The sequence below is a fragment of the Pantherophis guttatus genome, chromosome 2, assembly GCF_059756535.1.
Source record: "Pantherophis guttatus breed Tessera chromosome 2, ASM5975653v1, whole genome shotgun sequence".
Lineage (NCBI taxonomy): Eukaryota > Metazoa > Chordata > Lepidosauria > Squamata > Colubridae > Pantherophis > Pantherophis guttatus.
Window position 1 is genome coordinate 142,380,678 of NC_142064.1, and position 17,411 is coordinate 142,398,088.

The following is a 17,411-nucleotide window of genomic DNA, read 5'->3' on the forward strand; positions in this document are numbered from 1 at the left end:
AAAAATAGCCTCAACACCTACCTAGGTCTCTCCAGGAGTATCAAAATACCCTGTACATGGGAACATGACATAATATCTGTATTTCTCTGCTCTGGGAGCTTAAAAGAAGGTGGACTATATATATACTAGTTAGAGCTAACCTAACTTGGGTGGTTACAAAAGTAATTTAAAACAATGCGCTCCTGCCCACTACAGAAACATTATCTGTTGATATTATGGCCCACCCAGTCAACTTCGACTGCTGGTAATTGCAAGAATAAGTCCATGCAGTTTCTTGACAATATTTTCAAAAATTGATTGCCTCTATTTTCTTCCTAAAACTGAGAGAGTAATTATAAGGCTATAAGATAAATCAGAAAGGCCAGATTCACTATCAAAGGACTTTCTATCCTCTCTTGATCCATGGGAATCAAATACACAGGCAAGTCTTATCTTTACTTTAAAAAAAGTATTCAAACAAAACAAACAATGCATCTATGAAGTTGAGGAACATGACGGTGAAGTAAACGATGAGTTGTCACCAACAAATTTGTGTGGCATGTAGCTCCCCTTATATAGGGATCTCAGATTTGTTCCTTTGCTGGGGAAGAGTTCTTTCTGGCCAATAGTCTTGCTGAGTGCCTTTGTTCAGCCTGCCTTTCCTCGCAGCAGGCCCTTGCATTGGGGGGAAAGGCATTAGCTCCACCTATTTGTCTCCTGAGGCCAGCAATAGCTGTCTCTCTTGGTTGCTAGGCAACTCTTCCAGCTGAATCCACTCAGGCTGGTGACCATTTTCTGCGTATGAGCCAGTGATGATATTTGTTGTTAAACTGGAATGGCCTTTCCACTTGCATTTTTTTTTTAAATAAAGATGGGTTGTATTCCTTAGTTTTTTACATGGAAAAAGTGTATTTATAAACAACAAAAAGCTAAAATTATTGTGCATAGTCTAATTACATAGCAATGCCCTATATAATCACTTCCAAGAGTTTATCTAGTATTAAGCAAATTTAGTTGAACATTTGAGATAAATACAGGAAAAGAACATGCCTAACTTCCCTCTCCACCTTGCTTCATTAATGAATGTCTAATTTTCTGATGAAAAAAGCATGAAGGACTTTGCTCAATAAAGAGACAATAATCTTAGATTACAATACTTTTTTTATTAACAGGACACAAGATTTTTTTTTGTCTTTTATTACACAGTGTTCTTCCACACTCAGTTGGTTCCAACATTCCCAAATAAATAGCACAGTAACAAGAGAATTCTGGAAAGAAGAGAAGAGAAATTTGACTGAATATGGAAATCTTATAATTCATAATACATTGAACATTTTCTGATACAATTTATAATGTATTAGTAAAATATGATTCAGAACCTAAACAGGTCAAAGTGTAGGAGATGACCAGACTGAGCCCAAAGGACGGGTCAAATGCGTCATGAGTCACGAGTCCTTGTGCGCCTGCAAGACATCTAAGTCCAGCCTACCTTGAATGCCTCTTTTATCTCCGGTTCATTTCCCTTGATCGTTAGTTGGTCAGATTCATGTAGATAGCGTAATCTTGCAATAAATCTTTATACTCATTTGAAATGTCTGAATCTCCTGATTTCCCTGGAGCTTGACACAAAGATTGTATGAGAAAACAGATACAAAAGTTGAATGTTATATGATGGAATGGTGGAAATTTCAATGGAAAAAGAATATTGTTCACCTCATATATCATACTTGGACAGAATTAATATTAGATGTTTTATTACTGGTGTATTAGTCCTGTTGTTATTACTCAAATGAGTAGTTCCTTTTTCGCAAAATGCAATGAAAAGATTGTTTATCTTCATTCTTAAGACTGAAACAGTCCTCCACTACTACTTCTAGAAAGTCAGGGAGACTGCCGCACATTATGGAGCAATAATGGAACAAGACAGGGCACTCACACCACCCTTGACTTCCTTGTAGTCCAAATAAGAGACAAAACTCCATATCCCATTCATGAGAAATTACCTTTTTTTTCATCTTTGAAACAAATTCTGAAACCATTTTTTTCTATTTAAACACTAATACTAAAAGAAATATAGATACAGTGGTGATTTTATCACAGTATTCTTTACATACCCTTGATCAATAAAGTTAAGACATGCATCTCCATCCTTCTGTTTCTTTGGATTGGAAGAAATGCAGCTTTCAGCAACTTGACACTCACCAAAAGAGTGGGATTTCAATCCCACAAAATTTATCCATCATCCCTAGGAAGCCTCCCTGAGGTAATTTAGAGTTGCAGATGGGTAACTATCTCCAAACAGTTTCAAGGAGGCATCAATTTTTTAAAAAAATTGATTGGAATCACTGGTACTATAACATGATACTTCATTTTTTAAAAATCTGGCTTTTGTCATTGATGTAATGCTTTTATAGACTGCAGCTAAAAGTTTTAAAAAGGAAAACTTAAAAGAATGAATAACGATCTTTCTAAAGCTGAAAAATCTGATCGTATGAAGATTTTGGAGTTTTCATTTCTCATTTTACATGGTTTCTTTGACTATTGTTACAGGTTCTTCCCCTACCCCACCCCATCCTCAGCCCCAAATGCTGAAGAGGAATATATTTCTTAAGATCTTTAAGAACTCTTTCATGGAAAAAGAAATTTATCTGATATTGAAACAGCCTCTTTCCAATCACTTTTCATGTTGGCAAAAAGATTTCATTGCTGCATTATTTTTCATTACACTGTATAAGCTTTTTTCAGCTGTGAATTTGATCTGTGGTTTTATGTGTGTGATGTGTGTACATTACATTCCTCAGAAAAAAATCCTTTTGTAGGATTAAAAAACTTGAAGTCAAAATACAGATGTTTTCAGTGCTATGAAATTCATTTGGATGTGTGTATCTCTTTAGACTTTTTAGACAAATTTTCTTCTCAGCCTAGCAGCCAAAGTCCTGGTAATTAGTGGCAGCATTTATACTAAACTGAATTAATTACTGGTCTAATTACTAATGCTTGCATTTGCTGATAGGGATGCAGAGATGGAAGTACAGCTATTATTTTCCCTGTATCCATGAAAATCAATTGACAAAATGATGGATAGCTTAATAACATTCAAATTGCTTAAGTGGAAGTCCACTTACTGTCCCTGCTGCATTCCCAATCCTGCTATACAGGCCAACAAAGCCTCCAGGTGTCTAACCATTTACCATATTTTTTGGAGTATAAGACACACTTTTTTCAATCCTAAAAGAGGCTGAAAACGTGGGTATGTCTTATACTCCGAATGTAACCCCGCGCAGTGCCCAAAATGGCTACCCAAAACAGCTGCTGCCTTCTCTTACCCCTTCCGCGCTTTGCCTGCTTTAGTCACTGGAGCTCCCTCTGAAGATCAGCTGTGCTTTTGAAGTTGTTTTTCAGCCCCAACAGGAGCAAAGCGTTCTTTCGTGCTTTGCCTGCTTTTCTAATTGCTGCTCCCTCTGACAAGGGAGCTTTAGAAGCACAGCCCCAACCAGTCCCAACCTCAAAACCAGCGAGCGAACTAATGTGCTGGGACTAGCCAGATGAATACTTGGTAGGCAGAATTTTTTTCCCCTATTTCCTCCCCAAAAACTAAGGCATGTCTTATACTCTGGTGCGTCTTATACTCCAAGAAATAAGGTAATTAACAAGTGGTTTACAAGAATCATTTTGAGGAAGGCATGAGGCATTAGGGTGCAGAGACCTGTATCACTTCCACCCTGAAATTAAATGTTGGCTAATTGGGCATCCTTCTACATTGTCTCCATCAACCCATTGTAACTTCTGCCTTGGCTGATAGCTGAAGAATTCGTTAGATTTTAAATCAGGTTCAGTTTTTTCTTCTGCCCCAACTCACTTGCAGTAAAGAGATGGGCTAGGATCCAGCTAAGTCCTGAATCTTCTGCTTTTCAATGTCACCTAAACCTGATTTGATGTCATTGAGACCAACTGCTCTGTGAAGATAAGGAGCACCTGTGAGGAACTTTCATCTCCCTTCACTTTTACTGTGCAACCAATTTATTGGCAATCCTCCCCATCTTTTCCCAGACCACCAACCCAAAAAACCTACAAGTAAAAAGCTGTTTCCCATGAGGATGTTCTTTGTCCTTTAGCAGCCTTGAATTTGGCCTTGATAAATCAAGTATTAAGAAATTAGTGCCCAAATTGTCTTGTTTCTTTTTCTTCTTTTCCCTCCTGTCTTTTTTCCTTTTACATTGGGCTTAATTAGCCTATAAGCCTAACAGAGACATCTATTTTTTATCATCATGTCATAATAACACCTCTGTTATAACTTGCCTTTCCATCTGACAGGCATACTCAAAAAGTCTAGCAGCAACAAAGATTGAAATAAATTAAAAATGACACAATGCAGAAAAAAAATAGCCTCCTCATTATCACAATAATATTGAAGGGTGTAAATTGAGGCCTGAAGAGTGAGGCAAAATGCTATTGCCAATATACTAATAGATGATAGGAACAACAGCTACAGCAAAATATATCCCACATCCCTTATTCTGTTTTGAGTTAAATAGTGTTATACAAAGGGCAGAAAAGGAGTAAGACGACATTGCAATCAAATTGAGCTAAATTTATCATTACCTTCCATTTTCCTCATTGAAGGAAAAATAATGATTTCTTGATAAATTTATGCTAAGTCCATTTATAACTTTTGCTCCACAATTTTCTCTTCCCTGAATACCATTTTTTTTTCCATACGAGATATGGATCAATGTCTCTTATTTTTTTAAACTTCTCTTTTTTCTTCTCTTTTTTTTCTTTTTTGAGAATCTGATCAGGTCTACCAACTTTGGCCATTATGGTTCCTACTTTCCACCTCCCTTCCCCAGTGAAAATGATCTATCCATGAACAAATCATTTGGGAAACCGCCAAGGTTGACTGTACGTTCCTTTGCATATGTATAACATGCAACATATGTACTGTATATACATACATATACATATGTTGCAACGTATGTATAATATGTATATGTATATGTGTGTGTGTATATATATATATGTAGGTCTTTGGTTATTCGGGTTTTCTCCCACGTAAAATTGGAAGTGTCTTGGCGACGTTTCGACGAAGTCTCATTCGTCATCTTCAGGCTGGTGTTCTCGGCTTCATGCTTCCAGGAGCAATGTGAGATCGCAGCTGTCTCTTCCTTTTAACTGCTAGTGGGGGTTTGAGCTGATTGGGTGGGAACTTGGCTGTGTTCTGATTGGGTGGAGGTGTGTTCTGATTGGTTAGGGGCTTGGCTGTGCTCTGATTGGATGGGGGGTTGGTTGTGCTCTGATTGGCTGGGGGTGTGTTCTGTTTGGGTGGGGGCTTGGTTGTGCTCAGCTTAGTCAGAGTTGCAAGGGGATTTGAGCTGGTGAGCTGCATTGTTGTTGTTTGGCTTCGTGTTTGTGGCCGTGCGAGCTCTTCATGGTGGGTGTCAGTCTGCTTCATGTATGGATTGGAGGGGTTTAAAGTGGCTAATGATGCAGCTGCGGTCTGGCTTCTGGTCCTTGGTCGTGGCTCATTATCAGTGTGGGTTTGAGTTGCGCGAAAACCTGAGAAAACACACACACATATATATATATATATATATATATATATATATATATATATATATATATATGTATATGTATATGTATATGTATATGTATATGTATATGTATATGTATATGTATATATATATATGTATGTATAACATATGTATAACACATATGTTGTATGTATTATACAGTTTAGTATATACTTTATTACAGTAGGCCAGGGAACCACACCTAAATTGCCAGTGGTCCATCCAGATACTGTACATTCCTTGGTTTGACCTTGGTAAGAGTGTTACATTCCTTTCCTTCAAAATCCTGACAGATGATGTGGGGGAGGGAATGGGGGCAGTATAGTTGCTAGGCAACTACAGGAAATCTCAGGTACCTTCTTCTCATTTCAGGAAAAATAATTGATTTCTTCATCTCAGTTATTTCCTTATACTAGACGTATTAGCAACAACATTCTCAATATAGTATGCATTAAAAAGAAAAAACTTCCATAGTATAGAGAATGTACATGTAAGCCATTACAAATCTTCCTCTTCCTCTTCCTCTTCCTCTTCCTCTTCCTCCTCCTCCTCCTCCTCCTCCTCCTCCTCCTCCTCCTCCTCCTCTTCTTCTTCTTCTTCTTCTTCTTCTTCTTCTTCTTCTTCTTCTTCTTCTTCTTCTTCTTCTTCTTCTTCTTCTTCTTCATCATCATCATCATCATCATCATCATCAGTCCAGAAAACCTAGAAAGGAGGCAGTGTGGAAGAAATTCAATATTATGTCTCCCGCGTAAAATTGGAAGTGTCTTGGCTGGTGTTTTCGGCTTCTTGCTTCTAGGAGCAATGTGAGATCGCAGCTGTTTCTTCCTTTTAACTGCAGTGGGGGTGTGAACTGATTGGGTGGGAGCTTAAATCAAAATTTAATCCCCACATGCTTCCAATTGAAATACCACTCCAACTCTTCAGCCACCAAACGCATCCTGAAAAGAACAGAATTGGCCCTAATAAGAAATGAATTTCACACAAAAAGATTCCTCCTAGACCGAATCAACAAAGATCTCCTCATACTTCATCTCAAACTCAGCAACAAGATCCACCCTGCACTTTGGGATAAATCCAAAGAACTCGCCGTCTGGAGAGCCGAAACACAGACCACCCTCAAGACAGACACACACACCAACAAATTCCGAAGACTACAAGAATGCCAGAAACAAACCCCTCCCCCCTCACAGCCACACATGAAACAAACAGTGCATAACATCTCAGATAGGATCCTCACCAAAGCCGAAACCAATGTCCTTTCCAAAGGATTCAACTTTGCAGTCGCTCCCAAACACATTCCCACTGAAACCATTATATGCGGAGTTGAAACCAGCCTGACCAAAATCAACCCCGCCGACGCTAACAGAATCAGACTTGAAATCACCAACATTCTCTGCACCAGCAAGCCACCCAAAAGCAACTTACCCAAAGAGGAACAGACAGCACTACTTAACCTGAAAGAAGACACCAGCATAATAATCCTACCAGCAGACAAGATACACAAAGAAGGAACCCCACTTAGACCCATAGTCAGCTCCATAGGCTCACCTCTACAAAACCTAGCCAAATTTCTCGCCAAACAACTACAGCCCTATGCAGAATCCATCACCTCACACGTAAAAAACTCATTCCAGTTCATAGAGATCATAAAGAAACAAAACTTACAGCCCAGCGACCTACTCGTGAGCTTCGATGTCATATCCCTCTTCACCCAAGTGCCAATCAAAGAAGCCTTGACAGCTATCCAAAACAAATATAACCCCTCCAAGCACATCCTAGATTTGACCAACCACTGCCTATCCAACACATACTTCATCTATAATGGACAAAAATACAAACAAATAGAAGGAGCACCCATGGGATCTCACCTGTCATTGCAAACCTCTACATGGAACACTTTGAAACCCAAGCTCTAGAAAAATCGGATCACAAACCCAAACTCTGGCTCAGATACGTAGACGACACCTTCATAATCTGGCCACACGGGAAAGAAAAACTGGACAACTTCCTCACACACCTCAACAGCCTACACCCCAAAATACAGTTCACCATGGAAACAGAAGCTAACAACCAACTTCTCTTCCTGGATGTCTTAGTCTACAAAAAAATCCAATGGCTCACTAGGACACACCATTTACCAAAAGAAAACACACACAAACCGCTATCTGCACGCACTCTCACACCACCACCCAGCACAGATCAACTCCGTAGCCAAGACACTCATCTCCAGAACAAAACGCTTAGCTGACGAACAACACCTAAAAACCGAACTACACACTCTCACTAACGTACTAACATCCAACAGATTCCAAAGAAATAAGATTACCAACCTAATCCAAAAAGAAACCCCCACTAAAACCCAAGACAGAGAACAAGAAAACGGCAAAGCCCTCCTCCCATACATAAAAGGCACCACAGACAGAATCAGCAAGATCCTCCACAAACACAATATCAAGACAGCATTCTGCACAAACCAAAAAATATCCACCATCCTAAGAAAGCCCAAAGAGTTAGAAAATTAAGGAGTATATGAAATCCCATGCACCGCCTGCCCCACCACATACATCGGACAAACCAACAGAAGAATAAGTGCACGCATTGAAGAACACAAGAACTCAGTCAGAAAAGAGGAACCTACTTCTTCCCTGGTCCAACACCTTAAAGCCACAGGACATGATATTGACTTTAAAAAGACCAGAATTATCGCCAAAACTGAACACTTTAACAACAGAATAATCAGAGAAGCCATCGAGATAGAAAAACGCCCACACAGCATGAATAAACGAGATGATACCTCCTGCCTACCAGCCATTTGGAAACCCGCCCTCATTGACAAACGAGTCCCTAACACAAAGAATGACACCAGACCCACACTCATGAAAACCACACAGGGTGTCACCACCACACATCCACGCAAAAAGCAAATCCACACCGATGAAGCACGGCCACAAACCAGAAGCCAGACGACAGCTGCATCATTAGCCACTTTAAATCCCCCCAATCCATACATGAAGCAAACTGACACCCACCATGAAGATGTGGCACGACCACGAACGCGAAGCCAAACAACAGCAATGCAGCTCACCAGCTCAAATCCCCCTGCAACTCAGACTAACACGAGACAACCAAGCCCCCACCTAAACAGAACACACCCCCATCCAATCAGAGCACAGCCAACCCCCGATCCAATCAGAGCACAGCCAAACCCCCAATCAGAACACACCTCCACCCAATCAGAACACAGCCAAGCTCCCACCCAATCAGTTCACACCCCCACTAGCAGTTAAATGGAAGAAACAGCTACGATCTCACATTGCTCCTAGAAGCACGAAGCCGAGAACACCAGCCTGAAGATGACGAATGAGACTTCGTCGAAACATTGCCAAGAAACCTCCAATTTTACGCGGGAGAAAACCCGAATAACCAAAGACCTACATATATATATATATATACATATATTATATATATATATATATATATATATATATATATATATATATATATATATATAAAATTATTTATTGAATTTATATACCGCCCTTCCCGAATAACCAAAGACCTACATATATATATATATATACATATATTATATATATATATATATATATATATATATATATATATATATATATATATAAAATTATTTATTGAATTTATATACCGCCCTTCTCTCCGAAGGGACTCAGGGCGGTGAACAGCCGAAAATTAAAATAACATACAATATAAAAGTTAAGATAACTAAAAATAAATTAAATTAATCGGCCTCCCAATTTAAAACCCCAAGCTATATAATTAAAAACTAACCCATAAAACCCTACATACATACATACATACATACATACATGTAGTCCTTAGATTACACCCATTCATTCAGTGACATTTCAAAGTTGCAATGGTGCTGAACAAATGGTGCTCCAGGTCTTTGGAGTTCTGGCCATTGCAGTATCCTGACTGTTGTGACCCTGACTCCCGAGCCTGTCCTAACAGAGGAAGAGGACTCAGAAGGTGATGGGGAGGAACTGACAAGGCCTCCCTCTCCAGGACCCTCCTTTCTGGCAATGCCTCAGGTTCCATCCGAAGGCCAGGAGGTACAGCCTGGGAGGTGCCAGGAGGAAGGTATATCAGAGCACCAATTGATAGGGAGCGAGGAGGATGAATCCTGGCTTAATCCCAGGCAGCATCGGAGGAAGAAGCATGCGCAGCAACAGAAGAGGTGTGGGAGGGCCAGAGATTGAGCTGAGTCATGGAGCCACGCCCCACCAGGAATAAAAGTGGGTGGGATTGCTCTTCAGGCTTTGTGACGGACAAAGTTAAACCCTGAAAGTCACATCGTGATCTCTGAAATTCGGCTTGGATATATTTTGGACTGAACATTGACTAAACTCTTGTCTCATGGATAATTTGTTGCTCCTGGAACAGACTGAAGATAAGTCCTCTTCTGCTTTATGGGAGTGAAACCTGTCTTGGCAGGCATTCGGCAGTTTGCTGCCAAAACCTTGGTCTGCCAAGAATTCTAATCTGTTTACCTAATAAAAAATTGGCAGGCATGCTTGGTATTACGTTTGCCTGTGTGAGGAAGGACAGAACACCTGACAGTCATGTAATCACAATTTCCAACATTTCCTGCCAGGTTTTCCACAAGCAACGTCAGTGGAGAAGCTAGGAGTCGTGATCATGTGAGCTCCTTGGTTAATGACCCATGAGATCCTTGCTTAACAATGGCAACTGGGTTTGCAGGAATTGCCATCACTAAGCAATCTATTTGTGTGACATTGTACCTTATAACCATGTTGCTTTGCAACAGCAATGGTGGTCCCAACTGCAGTCGTAAGCTGAGGACCACCTGTAAGAGGAAGAGGGAGAAAGAAAATCTGTCTGGCTTTCATTCATCAAATTAATAATAAAGTTCTGCTATTATATTTTATCTTCTCCTTCCTTGCATATTCCTGCAGGTGCAGGGTCCGTTTTTTGAATCATTAAGTGTCATTTTGTACAGTCAGCTGTGTCTCCAGGGTGCAGGCCTGTGGCTTGCATATCTTTGTTGATGGTGTCTTGCCATCTCTGTTTTGGACCCCTGCGAGATCATCAGCCATTGACTTCTAGTTGGTAGGCAGTCTTGGCCACGGTGGAAAGTGCTGTCCATGCCAGTGGAGTCGGCTTTCTCTCATCTTCTCCTGTTATCATATTATATTTTATGACGTATATAAAGTCTAACAATTTTTATGCTGTTTCCTGGCCTGGCCTACCTAAAGCAAAACAACTCATCTGTTGGGGCTTTGAATTAGTCAAGGGTCTATATATTGTAAACAAACTACTAAGTCATTATCCATTGGGGCAACCCAATGTAAAAGAGTGTTGGGCTTCTGGACTTTAAAAGCTGGCTAAGAGAGGAAATTTGGGTCATTTTTTTTTTTTACAGAACTGTACACCTCCCCACTCCCCCGGCTTTTGTTGTTAGCTCTTTTCATTGGGGGCTTTCCGCTCCCATTATTCATTTTAATTGGATTGTAGGTATATTGTATACTCCATAATCCTCTGAAAGTCAGATTGGTTTTATGATGTCCCTTGTGGGCAGATATTCGGTACTTTTGTTTTTTAATCTATCTGTTTAAATGTCTACAGAAGAGAAATTATTGGTGGGTCTTCTGCAGGCTGCCCAGAGTGAAGAAAACATCAGAAAGATAGTTGAAAGCTAAGCAGCTTGGATGAGTGAGTTCAGCCAACTGTACTTAAATCCCCGCGAAAAGCAGTGTTGAAACGAAGATTTCTTCCGTCTCTACAAAGCCCCTTTCCTTATAAAGGTTAAGCTTGCAAAGGGCAACTCTTTGTTAATTTCATCTCTACATTGGAAGGGCCTTCTTTCATGTTACTCGGAAAAGGAAGGAGATCAAAGGCAATTTGCAAGGCTTTGCCCAAAGCTTCCAAGATTTGCAGCATTCAAGAATTAAAAGATGGTGTCAGTTAGGCTAACTCCAGATATAAGTTCTATAGATGTAAAAAATAAATTCATGGCAGTTGGGGGAGCCTTGAAACATAAAAGGTCAATAGTGAAAACTGTTACTTCTTGTGAAAGCCTGATTTCACCATGGAAACAATGGCTCAGTTGGGTATTGTGTTCAGGGGTGGGTTCTAATTTTTTTTACTACCGGTTCTGTGGGCGTGGCTTATTTGGTGGGCATGGCTTGATGGTCATGTGACTTTGTGGGCATGGCTTGGTGGTCACTTGTCTGGGCATGGCTTGATGGTCACATGTCTGGGTGTGGCTTGGTGGTCATGTGACTGGGTGGGCGTAGCTGGGTGGTCATGTGACTAGGTAGGCGGGGCCAGCTTGACGTCACTCATGTCAAGGGTTATGGTTAGGATGCCTGGCCTCTCCTCACCTCAAAGGCCTTAACGAGATACAATTTCCCTGTCTATTTATTTACTACTACTGAACATCCAAAATATACTATTTAATCCTATATACATATGCCATATGTGTACATACATATTACATAGTATAGTGTATAGGCACACAAAAAGATACATTGTTTACTATATATACTGTATGTGTGTGTACACATACACACACACACACCTCTTCTAAAACTATACATATTCAACCTCACTTATTACATTTGGAAAAACACACCCCGAGTCCACTTTCTGCCACACATTTAACTATAACTTCTGTACATTCAAACATTACACACACCTTCAGATTTACTTCCCTAGCCTGCACATGACTGTTAGAGCCAGGAGAGATCATGGATTGAGTAAAATGTGGTGAAACTCACTTAACAACACTCTTGCTTAGCAACCAAAATTTTGGGTTCAATTCTGGTCATAAATCAAGGACTATCTCTGCCTTTCTCTGCATGGCAGCCTTGTCCTAGTAAATTCCTTCTCCTTTCTGACAATTTTCCTCTCTGTTAGAGGCACCAAAATAATCCAGTAAGGTTTCCTGCTGGAGCAAGGGGTTGGACTAGATGGCCTCTAAGGTCCCTTCCAGCCCTAGATTGTCGTCCTGTTTCAAAGTGTCTTCTGAAGCCACGTCTAGTGCCAGGGTTTATGTTCCTTCCTTCCTTCCTCTTCTTTCTTTTTCTTTCTTTCTTTCTTTCTTTCTTTCTTTCTTTCTTTCTTTCTTTCTTTCTTTCTTTCTCTCTCTTCCTCTTCCTTCCTTCTTTCTCTCTTTCTTGTCTCTCCCTTCCTTCCTCGTTTTTTTCTTTGACTCTTTTTCTTTTATTCTTTTTTCTCTCTCCCTTCCTCTTTCCTTTCTTTCTCTCCTTCCTTCCTGTTTTTTCTTTCATTTTTTTCTCTCTCCCTTCCTTCTTTGTCTCTCCCTTCCTTCCTTTCTCTTCCTGTTTTTTCTTTCATTCTTTTTCCCTCTCCCTTCCTCTTTCCTTCTTTCTTTCTGTCTCTCCCTTCCTTCCTTCCTGTTTTTTCTGTCTCTTTTTCTTTCATTCTTTTTCCCTCTCTCCCTTCCTTTCCTTCTTCCTTTCTTTCTTTGTATCTTTTTTTTTCTTGTCTCTCCCTTCTTTTTTTCTCTCTCATTTTCTTTGTCTTTTTTTCTCTCCCTCTCTTTCTTTCACTCTCTCTCTCCCACCCTCAGTGGTGAAATCTAAATTTTTTTTTAGATTCTGTGGGCATGGCTTGGTGGTGGTGGTGGGGTAATGTGACTGGGTGGGCGTGGCCTATTTTTTTTTTTAACTTTTAAAACCATTTTGTTTCAAAATGGTTTCAAAAGGCTCTGACGATCCCAGCTGAGTTGCCTGATCACTGAGCTGGGATCGTCAGAGACGCATGGATCCTGAGACGCATTTAAAAGAAAAAGTTTTTTTCTTTTAAATGGCTCTGACGATCAAGCTGAGTTGCCTGATTGGCAGAGGGTTTTTAAAAAGACCTCTGGCAATCAGTCAAGTGAGCTGGGATCGTCAGAGCTTGGATCGTGAGAGGCATTTTTCTTTTAAATGCCTCTCACGATCCAAGCTGAGATCGTCAGCTGGGGGGGGGGGGCAAAGCGGCGGTGGCAGCGGCAGGGAGTCCCAGAACTCCCAGGGACTTTTCCTGCGCGGCTTTTGCCACTGCAGGCATCAGTGGCGCAGGAGCAACGGAGGGGCGTCCCGGAAATCCCACCTTCCTCCCCCACCACTGCCTCGTTGTTTAGGGTGCTTACCTTCCATGGCTGTTCCACAGTCTGGAAGGCAAGCTGATTGTAGTGTTCGGCAGCCCCCAGCCAGCCGCAACTGCTGGAAAGCAGCAGGCAAAAAAGCCTCCGAAAAGGCTTCTTTGGCAGCCACTTTCTCTGCAGGCCGCCAAAACATACTGGGCAGAAAAAGCTGCTGCTATTGCCACAATGTTCCTCACACATGTGCATCTCATTGGACTTGCAAGGCAATGGGATGCACGTGCGTGAAGAACATGCGGCAACAAGCATGGTGGCCGGGGCAAGCAACTAGTGACCGGGGGAACCGGTTCGGGGGCATGGCCAGCTGGTCACCGTTACTGGTTCTGCGACCTTGGCCAAATTTTCGCCAACGGTTCACACGAACCGGTGCGAACCGGGAGCAACCCATCACTGATTGTGTTATTTAACAGAAGAGCTTTGTATTAATTTGTATTAGGGGTCCTTCACTGAGCCTGTTTGTTGGGGAGGCACATTTAATCAAATATTTATGATTTGCAATTGTTGAATAAATACTGATTTGTCTGCTTAACTGTGACATCCTTGAGGCAATAAACAAGTATTTGGAGAATTATTATTTCTGTGACAGATGGTAATTCTGAGGCCTTGGTTGTGCAAACATTAATTCAATAGGACCAACCTGCAAATCTCCTTACTGCTGTCCATATGATATCCCCAATTCCTACCTCAACGTTTATCTTATGGTGAAGTAATCAAATCAAAATCTTTATTTTTGTCATTGACCAGCAGTAATATGTAATCGTAGCTACTGAAGATGTAAATAAGTGTTGGAATATAGTATTGGCAAGCCAAATCCTTAATTGTAGATTTGGTTCATGTGTTTTTAGGTGCAACCCTGCTTGTTGAACTATTTCCCTTTACTTTCCAGGCTCCGATATGTAGTCTTTCTCTTTTCTCATTTCCCAAGCTCCTGCTGCCACTCTTCTGGGCCATTTCTTTTAGCTGACCTTTGGATTGTACAGTTGAATTCTTGCCAACTTAAGTAAGTCCAGTTTGCCATTTCAAAATATATCCAGCTCAGGGGTGAAATTCAAAATTTTTCCCTACCGGTTCTGTGGGCGTGGCTTGGTGGGCATGGTAGGGGAAGGATACAGCAAAATCTCCATTCCCTCCCCACTCTGGGGCCAGCCAGAGGTGGTATTTGCAGGTTCTCCGAACTACTCAAAATTTCCGCTACCGGTTCTCCAGAACCTGTTAGAACCTGCTGAATTTCACCAGATCCAGATGGGTATCATTAGATGAGATGGAGGACAGGGATGAGGGTGTGGTGATTGTCACCGAGAATCCTTTACAGCTTTCAGGGGAACTGCGCCATAGGACACCGGATGAGACCTTGTTCATTTGGTTGGGCTCAAGGGATCAGTTGGGATTGTTGCTCTTGTACTAGCCTCCCTGCTGAATAATGACCTCTGCCCAAATTCCTTGACTAGTTTAATAATGGGTTTCCCTAGACTTATGGTTCTGGGGGGCTTTAATCTGCTTCCCCTAGGAATGGGGTCTGAGATTGCTCAGTAGTTCATGACCACTGTGACAGCCTTGAGCCCATCCCAGATCATCCAAAACCCAACACAGGACAGTGGTCACATTCCAGATCTGTGTTACTGTCAGAGTAGTGGCTATGTGATCTGAAATTGGGGGGACTTTTGTTATCTTGTCACGGTCAGATCATGTCCATTTCCATGGGATTCCCTAGTCTAGTACCACTATCCATTGCAGGAAGGATAGCTTCATTAGATTGGTCTCCCCTCAAGAGATTGATGGCTCTGGATGGGTTTCAGAGGGAGCTGCATAGTCCATCTGAAGACTTGGTTGCCACTTGGAACAATGATACAGCTAAAGTGATGGATCAGATGGTCCCCATGTGATCTCTTCCCTCTCGGGGATCCCATTGCTTCCCATGGTTTTTGAAGAATTGAGAGAGATGAAATGAGAGAAGCCACCTGAAGCATTGTTGGCACTAAACCAAGGACAAACTCAACTGAATACAGGTTAAAGCTGCTATTAACTCCTACCTGATTTTGTCACCAGCTCTAGGATTCGAGAGAACTGGAGACATGTTTAGATGGTTCCGCTATTGAGGTGAATATAATCAAGCCATCTCTGCCTGGGATTTGTAGATTTTAATTTTAATAAACCTTAATTTTTAAGGTTTATTTTTAAATGCTTATTTTGTATGTGTTGTTTCTTACTTGATTCTGTATCGCCTACTCACTTCTTGTGAAATGGGCAGCCACATAAATTTGATAATTAAATAAATCTCCAAAGCATTATGTTCCATTGATATACTTCAGCAGAAGCTAAATTGCATTTTTGTCAGCAAGTTTACTAAACAAACTGCCAATGTCTGGAAAAATCCACAAGAATGGCAGGTGCTAGCTTTCACTCTACCGATGAAGAGCTAATGCTGCTTCATGAAGCTACCCCCAAAAATCTTTAATTTTTTACCAAGGCATCTTTTCTGCTTTATCCTTTCTTTAACTTACTATTTAAAAAAAAAAAGAAAAGATCATGCTAGTTTTGAAAGCTCCCACTCCCCAGAATCATTGCTGATGCAATTCATTTTGCAACATGATTGTAATGTTAATAAGTTGCAAATTAATGTATTATGTTTATTAATCTCAGAAAAAATGTGTTTTAACATCGTAAAGTCCCTTGGCTCATTTTCTGTCCTTTATTTTCCGTTAAGAGAGAAGCATTTATATATAGGATTCTGCATGACATCTAATTACAGCAGATGAGAAATGCAAAAAGGCAAAGAAAAGAGAGAAAATGAACATTACGTTGTCCTGTTCGAATTATATTGCACCAATCTGTGTTATCTGAGATTTATACCTTGAATAGAGGGAAGAAGCTACAAGCGGATGGAAAAATAAGCCATAAGTAAAATTTTCAATTCAATTTTTGGGTGGTTTTTTTCAAGTAATACCTCACAAAATCCAATTTATCATTTAGGATTTTGGAGTACTTATAAGGCACAAAGAGAACTTGCTTAGAAATTAAAAGGCAGCTTATACATTTTGTGATAAACAAATAGTATAGTGAGGAACAACTTGTGATCTCCTCTAAATTTTTTAAGGTCTAAAAAAGATTAGACACGCATGTGAGGTCGTTTCTGAAGATCTTAGTAGTGTCATGTGAATTCCATTATTTTATTTTTCTCACCTTTCTTTCACCTATTAATTCATATTGATTTGGGGTACTGCAAGTCTGAACTACATTTCAAGCCTTACATTATTTTCTAATGAGGGGCTGAAGTGATACAGCTGAAGAGCTCTAAACCATGTCCTGTACATAGTCTCTTGCCAAGACTCCCAAACGTGGATAGTCACACTCGGTTCCTAAAACTGACTGCAGCATAAATCGCTAAAGGATGAAATGTTGGATACATGTTAATTCAATGAGCTTTGCTCATGTTTGTCAGGGTGCTACCGATAATAAATCAGACCTCTAGCACAACTGAAAATGGATGTCCTGTTTTTTTATGCATCTCAATGTGTTTCAAGATTTCCTTGCACCTTTTTTCTCTTTTATTTTCTCTTTAGGGAATGCTAGCCGATTATATACAGGATTTTGCTTGTCTTCTAATTACAGCAGAATGGAAACTGGGAAAGCTTACAAGGAAAACAGATCAAACAAAGGCTGCAATGCAGCTGTGGTTGGTAAAGTCTTTCATGGAA

The 17,411-nt window shown here is 40.5% G+C and overlaps 1 long non-coding RNA gene across 1 annotated transcript; it reads right to left on the reverse strand.

Moving 5' to 3' along the window:
* Nucleotides 1-1,122: 1,122 nt before the first annotated feature.
* On the reverse strand, nucleotides 1,123-4,877 carry LOC117662815 (uncharacterized). The gene is made up of 2 exons (XR_004590519.3): nucleotides 1,469-4,877; nucleotides 1,123-1,247 (listed from the first exon to the last, which is right to left on the reverse strand). It is a non-coding gene; the product is annotated as an uncharacterized LOC117662815 (long non-coding RNA).
* Nucleotides 4,878-17,411: the final 12,534 nt, after the last annotated feature.